The 8,728-nt window shown below is 34.7% G+C and overlaps 1 long non-coding RNA gene across 1 annotated transcript; it reads left to right on the top strand.

The window, feature by feature from the left end:
• The first annotated feature begins 4,846 nt into the window (after window positions 1-4,846).
• Window positions 4,847-8,728, top strand: LOC110447788. Its single transcript, XR_002462634.1, has 2 exons — window positions 4,847-7,749; window positions 7,799-8,728. It is a non-coding gene; the product is annotated as an uncharacterized LOC110447788 (long non-coding RNA).

Here is an 8,728-nt window from a genome sequence, read left to right as displayed (position 1 = left end):
TCAGTCTGTCAGTAACACTAAACTTAATTGAAAATATTAATTAATTTAAAAATTGCCATCTTGTATATATATATTTCATTATGTTATAGGGAAAGGGCTTTACATAAGTTGGACAACTTGTGCCCGATCCCTTTTGTATATTAGATGCAAATAAAAATATGTTTAAATCAAATAAATAGAAACACTCAAGTGTTTTATGACGTTATTGCTTATAAATTGTTCACGAGAGGAGTGTGTATTGCTGGTTATTTAAGACTGTGAACAGTGCTTTGAGAGAATAGTTTCATTTTTCAACGCGCACAGAACGTTTGCCGAGCACAAAAATACAGAAATTCAAGTTACATTAAGAACATCCGAAGTGTCTGTACAAGCTAAGGTAAGTTAACATTAGAGCGATATGGTTTATATATTGTCTGTTTTGTTTTCTGTATTGTTTTACGGCTCATCCGTTGTCCGATGAGTGTCCGGTGTCAACGTTTCAGCCTACTGTCATCAGATGGACTTATACAATCGTACTTGGTCTGTGGTTCATCCTTAAACAATTTTGTATCGTTTTTTCTCAAGAAATACTAGATGAATCTTTCTGGAGTTCCATGCTTATGCATGCTTGATTTTGAGTCTGATCCTAAAAACAAGATAGCCGTCAGACAGCCATCTATGATTTGGACAGTTATAGTTTGTAATAGCCATTTTTCAAGAAGTACGTGACAGAAATTTGTCATATTTGATACGAAGGTTCCCCTTGATCTGTAGTTGTGGGCACATTCGGCAGACGTGGAACTGCCATAGAATAGAAGTTATTAATAAATACGACTGATTAATCTATTAACGACAAAGAACAAGCAAATAATTAAGACATGACCTATTCCAATTTATATTTTCTTGCCATGTTGAAAGTATTCCGTCTTTACGTATTGCAGAGTTATCTTATCTTGGGAGCAGGTATTGCTTGTTACGTCACTTGTTTGTGAGAGTAACGTCATCAATTTTTGGGAAAACGACGTAATTTTCTCACACAGACCTATGACGTAACAATCAATACTTGTTCCCAAGAGAAGATAACTCTGCAATACGCAAAGACGGAATATCCCCTCCCCCCCCCCCTTTTTTTTATTCGTTAAGATAAGATGTGTTTAAATGTAACATAGTATACATGTATGCCTCGATTTATAGTAATTACATTGTAAGTGCTTTTGTCCTTTTTTGTACTGGTCCTCATACACAAAGGTTGGGTTTTGATTCATATCGAATCCTGCTTCGCTGGAAATGTACCTGTACATATTAAAGATTGCTAAAGATAATGTCAAATTGATAGTTGGGTAAATGTTGATTATGCATATCTTTATAATAAAAGTGTTTGTATAGCAAACACTGTGACCACCATGAAGGTCGAGGATTGGAGTGAGATATAGCTACTGTTATCCACTACATGATGTAAGATAAAACTAGTGTGGAAACCCCCTGCAGAATAAGGGATTCGATTTTGTGTCTTCTACTTCGGGGTACAAAAACGACAAAAATACAGCTGCTGCATCCATTGCACCCCTCTAAGAAGATATATATATTTCTCTCTATTCCTAACAACTTGTCGTTTCCTAGTACCTTCCTAATAATATATTGCTAATCGTACCTTTATGAAATGTCCTCTGAGGTACAGATAATCCACATTTTCCCTTGATTCGATGAACACTTTAATCTACTGTGTTTCTAAGACCCTTATTGTCTAATTGTCTTTAGTTCATATGTTCATGTGGTTAAATCAAAGATTTTAATCGTCTATTTTTCAGTTCAATGAAGTGACCTACTGGACCCTTTATTTATTGTATAAGTGGACATTTTCGAGGTATATATATATTCGCGTTTTCGCAATGAGTACAAATGTATGAAGTTAACCGAGAGCCTATATTTATTTATAGACTGTAATGATTATAGATGTAATATATATTTATATATTTTAGAACTATTGCCATACAGAAAGTATCCGCACCATGATCAGTTTAAAGGGCCACAACGTGAAAAAAATCCATTCTTTTTAGTACAATATAGTCATGCTGTCTTCTGAACTTATTGTTTTGTTTTAGGTGATGGAAGGCGTCCTGATATTACTACATTTCCTGTTCTTGCAACAGACAGTGCTTCCGATTGATGCTCAAACTGGTAATACCCCCAACCCCCATCCCACTCTCTCATCCCCACCCCACCCCCCGTCCCCTCCCAAACGAATGTTTGGTACTTTCTGAGTTTACTACATAACTTTTTACCATAATCAGTTATACTACACAAGCTGTACTCATGCAAGCTGATTTGGAATTAGAGTGCAACCAGGGGGTAAATGCTTATCAATAAATATTTGTTAATCTCTGATATATAAATAAAACGAGCTCGATACAATGTCAATTGTTTTCCATGTCATTGCAAAAGACATCATAAACACTTCATTCAAATGTATGTCAAAAAGAACTGTGTTGGAAATAATACGTTCCATTGTAATTTTGTATTTTGATATAACTATTTTCAATTCTACCTCCTTGGTAAATCAAGTTCTGACAGTTGTCAACATTGTGTATTAGGAATAAAAAGTTCTAAGCATCTACTTCGAAGTTCCATAAACCTATGGGTTCTGAAATTTGGTCAGCAATATTGGCATTGATTTAAGGAGTTTCCAAGTGTGAATGACCTTGACCTACGTTCAGGATCATAGATAAACCATTGTAATCGCTATTTTCAGGAAGCAATAGATAGATTGTTCTCAAGTTTTAAAAATGGGTTTCTTTGATCCTTCTCTGTACATGGCCGCCATGTGGTTATTTTGTTTGTTATTGCTATTCTTAAGTAGCAGTGGAATAATATAACTTAATCTTCTTCCTCGGCAGATTCCTGTGATCATGAGTTGAGCATGTTTCATATGAGACTGTAATGAAAAGCAAGATGAATGAAGGGCAGGGATTTTAGATTTTGGCAATAAAAGTTTGTTGTCGATATGTGTTGTAAATAAGAAAGCATTAGCAAAATGTTTTGAAGTTTCTATCTATCCTACAATTTTATATCAAAAGAAGAGCTCTGACCTATATAATCAAGGTCATATGGATCAAATTGGTTTAAAATAATCTATCGAGTTCTGAAGAACTATCAAGACATTGAGTCATAATGTAGCTTTCTTTGAAGTATGTGAAAGGAAAGTCCGCGTTGAACAGGTAAACATCTTCAGGCCCCTAAGACCTCTTGTTTTTAAACGTATTAACACTATATTAGAAATATATAATCATTTAGCAGTGGAAAGAGAGCAACATAATTTCTCTTTTCACCATGTCACAGAAAGTATTAACCTTCAAATATTGTTTCAATGTAGTTGCTACATGTCAATACAAGAATGCATCAGAAAAAATGTGTCGATTTCGCATAGATGGGCGTATATTTTCCATTAGTTTGGTACTCTTGTTATTTTATTTTGCCATATGATCCTCAAAGTTGGTCAGGATTATTTATTTGAACAAACTTTTAATGGAACATTATTGTTTATAAAATGCTATTAAGAAAAGGATAGTATTCCTCCTGGGTTCTGAGAGTCAAGGACTGCTAACGTATTGTATCCAGGTAGGCAATACAGGCCCTCAGGACCTCTTGATAAAAAACAGATTTTTTTTTACAATTGTTTAATTTCTCATGAGTCAAACGTTTTGAAAATTAAGAACAACTTCTAAAGACTTTCATTGACCATGCAAATATGTACATAATCATGTAAAATTGATTTGATCATGAACACATGGCTGACTCTTTGAAATGCTGTCTGGTATATTGTTGGTTAGGTGATTGAGAAATGTCCTAAAATCTAAAATAAAAATAGGTTTCCATGAGAAAAACTCAAATTTTCAGATTAACCCTAATATGTTCATAAGATTATATGATAAAGAGATACGTGTAATATATATTGTCTCGTTGTCTATTACAGCTTCACTGGAAACAGAAGGCACCTTTATTGAAAATTTTCCTGGAACATTTAATTGCATATTCTCTGCAGCTTGGAATCCAAATGTATTAAGGCAATGGATTGGGCCTGGCACAGCAACGCTTATCGGTAACGGAGTATCCACAGATGCTGCTAAGTATACAGAAACTATCGATAGTGCCAACAACAGGTTTTCGATGACGATCTCAAATTATAATTCTAATGATAAAGGAGACTATCAGTGTTGGTATGGATTCGCAACATCTAATATCATCACTCTTTCTGTCACCAATACAGAAGGTAAGATTCGAACAAGGACCATTTGTCATTGTTCCACATTGTGTCTCAATCGTCCGTCTTAATAACGCCAGCGTTGCATCTCACTCGTCCGTCTTAAATTACGTCAGTGTTGTGTCTGAATCCCTGCATTAAAACCATATATCTGGCATCTATGACGTGGAAACTCTGCTCGCTTAATCAGTATCACAACCCCTAATAGTACTGTATCCAAAACCAGACTCTAGTATTTACATATTTACCACGTTATCTTGCTATCCAACTACAAAGAATATTACATTTCCTACTGCTGTCATGTCTTATAAGGTCTATAAAGCTGTTATGAACAATATGTTTGTGCCGACCATTGGAGACTTGAGATAAAATGTATATGTTTCCTAAGTCCACTAGCGTTTGCCATGCATACCATGCAGTTGACCGCTCCTGACATTTACTACCTCAGGATAGATGTAACCAGCATCGCATATACATATGAACGCATAGGTTGAAATAAACCCATTTTAAAAAATAGAACTAATTAAAACAACTTGGTAATGCTCAATTTGTCACATTTATTTCCCCCACCCCTCCCCACCCCCATTGACGCCTTGAGAAAACGTACTTTGATATTTGCTTAAAGTGTTGACGACATTTGGAAACCATGCTGAAAAGCTTGGCCTGACAGAAAATCAGTGTTTCTACTGTGGCAGCGATAATAAGTCGAGCGCTGGAGAAAATATGTCTATATGCCGATGTCTAACAATGCCCGCTACTGCTGATATCTCAGTATCGCTCTACCTGTACCTGTGTGTATACCGTGCAGCTTATTGAACTCAATATTTCATTGTGCCCGTTCTGATTTATCTGTATAGTGGGCACGAAGCAACACGTACATGTTATGTGTGATACTTTCGATTGATAACGTAATAGGTAACAGTATAAGTCAGACATACCCCATTATTGAAAGCACGCTCTCTAGTACCTTTCACTTGTTAGGGAATGCTTTCGCGTGTAGCTTCTGTCATAGAGAGAGAGAGTCTGCACGCGCGTTCTACTCATATGCTCCACCCTACCTGCCAATCATAAAAAGGTTGTCCGCATCACTTGTGTTTTAACTGGTTACATGCCAGCTTTACTCAAGCGTGTAATTGAAATCGAAGATGCAAAAGAACAAGAAAATTAAAAAATCATATCAGCTAGTTTGGTAGGTTTTCATTAAACTTCTTTATGTATGAGCTATATGTTATGGCACACTTAAACTTTTTTGTTTTTAAATATTGATTTACTGTGGATATGGAACATTTAAGTTTTGACATATAGCTACGTATATTACCCAATTAATCTTTTACAGACACGACTGAGATCGTAGGTACGTGTATATACAGTATACATTTGGGTGTTTCACATATGGTTTGGATGAAGCAAATTAAATCCAAAAAATATCTTTATTATGTACTTCATAAAAACAAATAAGATGTGTCGTATTAAATTCAGATAGAAAAAAAACATGCTGACTAGTGTTTAAATATATTTTTTGTTTACAGATTACCAAACACATACACTGTAAAAGTATTTTGCATCCAAAGAAAAGTTGAAAAAAGCTTTGAAGAGGCCAGAAGCAAATATTCGTTTTTTTAAAAAGACCTCGATCAGTAAGACATACGGTTATGAGCAGCTAGGTCAAAGGTCCTCAATTAATATGTCAACAGACCTTAATAGCAAGGTCCAAACTCACAAATCACTAATTGTAATATAAAGGTTTTATTTATTCTTGATAACGTATTGAGCATGAAGCTCATCTTACATATGGTCAGGATACAACGCATGATAAAATGTACAATATTTACAGCTTAAAAAAATATATATGTATAAAATACAGGATAAGGGAGGAAAGCATAAATCATTTCAAGTAAAATTGCTTTGTAGATCTCTTAAATTCTAAAAATAAAGTACACTTTCTAATGTGACTTGGTAAAAGATTCCACGTAAGGGGTCCCTGATATTTAAAAGATTTTCTAAAAATGTTTGTTTTATGACATGGCAAGTAAAACACATTGGTAGACGATGATCTTGTAGTTCTACCCTTAACATCAGACATATACGTAAAATCATTCAAATTTTGTGGAGCTAAAGTATGAAGTATCTTGTACATAAAAACTACTTGATTGTATAAAATGCTTTTGTGAATTTTTTGAACATATCACAGGCAGGTGTGGAAAAATCACATTTTAAAATAATTCTATCTGCTCTCTTTTGCAGGCGTTCTAATTTTATGATATCATTGTTTTAACTGTTATCCCAAACAGTTGAGCTATAATCCAGATGTGGGTTAACAAAGCAGTTAAAAAAGGTCATACAAGATGACTGGCTCAAGAAGGGTCTCAGCTTTTTCACCTGTAAATTGAATGTTCCAAAAGAGACAATCATCTATGGACACTCCCAAAAGTTTTTCACATTTTACATTTTCAATGTTTATATTGTTGATAACAACGGACCATTCTTCTGTTGTAACAAGCATAACTTTCGTTTTTTTCTGTGTTTACACACATTTTGTTTGACACTTATTTTGCATCAGCATTGAGGTTGGTATATACAATGTCAAATGATTTTCCTTGCGATTGCGCTGCGGTGTCATCAGTGTACATATACAAAAAACTTTGATTTGTTATCAGGGGCAGGTCATTTATATATAAAATGAACAAAAGTGGCCCCAATATCGACCCTTGAGGGACACCGAATGTAAGAGGGAGAGTATCACTCAAAGTGTTCTTAAAGTTTAAAATTTGAAATCTCCCGCTCAAATAACTTTGAAAAAAGATCATTGTTTTGGATGATCACCCATACAATTCCAATTTAGACACTAAAATAGAGTGGTTTACAAGGTCGAATGCCTTTCGTAAATCAAGAAATAGAACACCTGTCAAAATACCTTTGTCTATAGCCTCATACCAGGTGTTTGTGATATAGGTTAGCGCAGTCTGGTCAATAGTCCTCAATATTTAGGTCAACAATCCTCAATAAGTATGTCAACATTACGCGATAAGTAGGTCAACAATCTGTAATAAGTAGGTCGATAGTCATCAATAACAAGTAACTAGGACAACATCATTCAAATCTTAATATTTATCATTACATCAGATGTCCTCTATAACTAAATCATAGTTCTAACTTAATCCTTTATCATTACATCAGATGTCCTCCATAACTAAATCATAGTCCTAACTTAATCCTTTATCATTACATCAGATGTCCTCTATAACTAAATCATAGTCCAAAACTAACTAAGTCAATAGTTTTCAACAGCTAGGTTAGTATTTCTCAATAGATGGTTAATAATCCTCAATAGCTTGGTCGATAGTCTTAAATATATACATGTATATAAAGAGTCCTCAATAACTTTATCGATAGTTTCAACATCTTCATGTAGGTCAATAGTCCCCAATAACTTTATCGATAGTTTTCAATATCTACATGTAGGTCAATAGTCCCCAATAACTTGGTCGATAGTCTTCAACATCTACATGTAGGTCAATAGTCCTCAATAACTTTATCGATAGTTTCAACATCTTCATGTAGGTCAATAGTCCCCAATAACTTGGTCGATAGTTTCAACATTTACATGTTGGTCAAAAGTCCCCAATAACTTGGTCGATAGTCTTCAACATCTACATGTAGGTCAATAGTCCTCAATAACTTTATCGATGGTTTTCAACAACTACAGGTAGGTCAATAGTCCCCAATAACTTGGTCGATAGTTTTCAACATCTACATGTAGGTCAATAGTCCTCAATAACTTTATCGATAATTTTCAACATCTACATGCAGGTCAATAGTCCTCAATAACTTTATCGATAGTTTTCAACATCTACATGTATGTCAATAGTCCTCAATAACTTGGTCGATAGTCTTCAACATCTACATGTTGGTCAATAGTCCTCAATAACTTGGTCGAGAGTTTCAACATCTACATGTAGGTCAACAGTTCTCAATAACTTGGTCGATAGTCTTCAACATCTACATGTAGGTCAATAGTCTTCAATAACTTTATCGATAGTTTTCAACATCTACATGTATGTCAATAGTCCTCAATAACTTGGTCGATAGTTTCAACATCTACATGTTGGTGAATAGTCCCCAATAACTTTATCGATAGTCTTCAACATCTACATGTAGGTCAATAGTCCCCTTTAATTTGGTCGATAGTCTTCAACATCTACATGTAGGTCAATAGTCCCAAATAACTTGGTCGATAGTTTCAACATCTACATGTTGGTCAATAGTCCCCAATAACTTGGTCGATAGTTTTCAACATCTACAAGTAGGTCAATAGTCCCCAATAACTTGGTCGATAGTTTTCAATATATACATGTAGGTCAATAGTCCCCAATAACTTGGTCGACAGTTTTCAACATCTACATGTTGGTCAATAGTCCCCAATAACTTGGTCGATAGTCTTCAACATCTACATGTAGGTCAATAGTCCTCAATAACTTTATCGATAGTTTT

Source organism: Mizuhopecten yessoensis, unplaced genomic scaffold (genome assembly GCF_002113885.1).
Source record: "Mizuhopecten yessoensis strain PY_sf001 unplaced genomic scaffold, ASM211388v2 scaffold3621, whole genome shotgun sequence".
NCBI classification, from domain to species: domain Eukaryota; kingdom Metazoa; phylum Mollusca; class Bivalvia; order Pectinida; family Pectinidae; genus Mizuhopecten; species Mizuhopecten yessoensis.
Note: the sequence above shows the minus strand (reverse complement) of the source record. Positions and strands in the feature narration are given on the sequence as shown.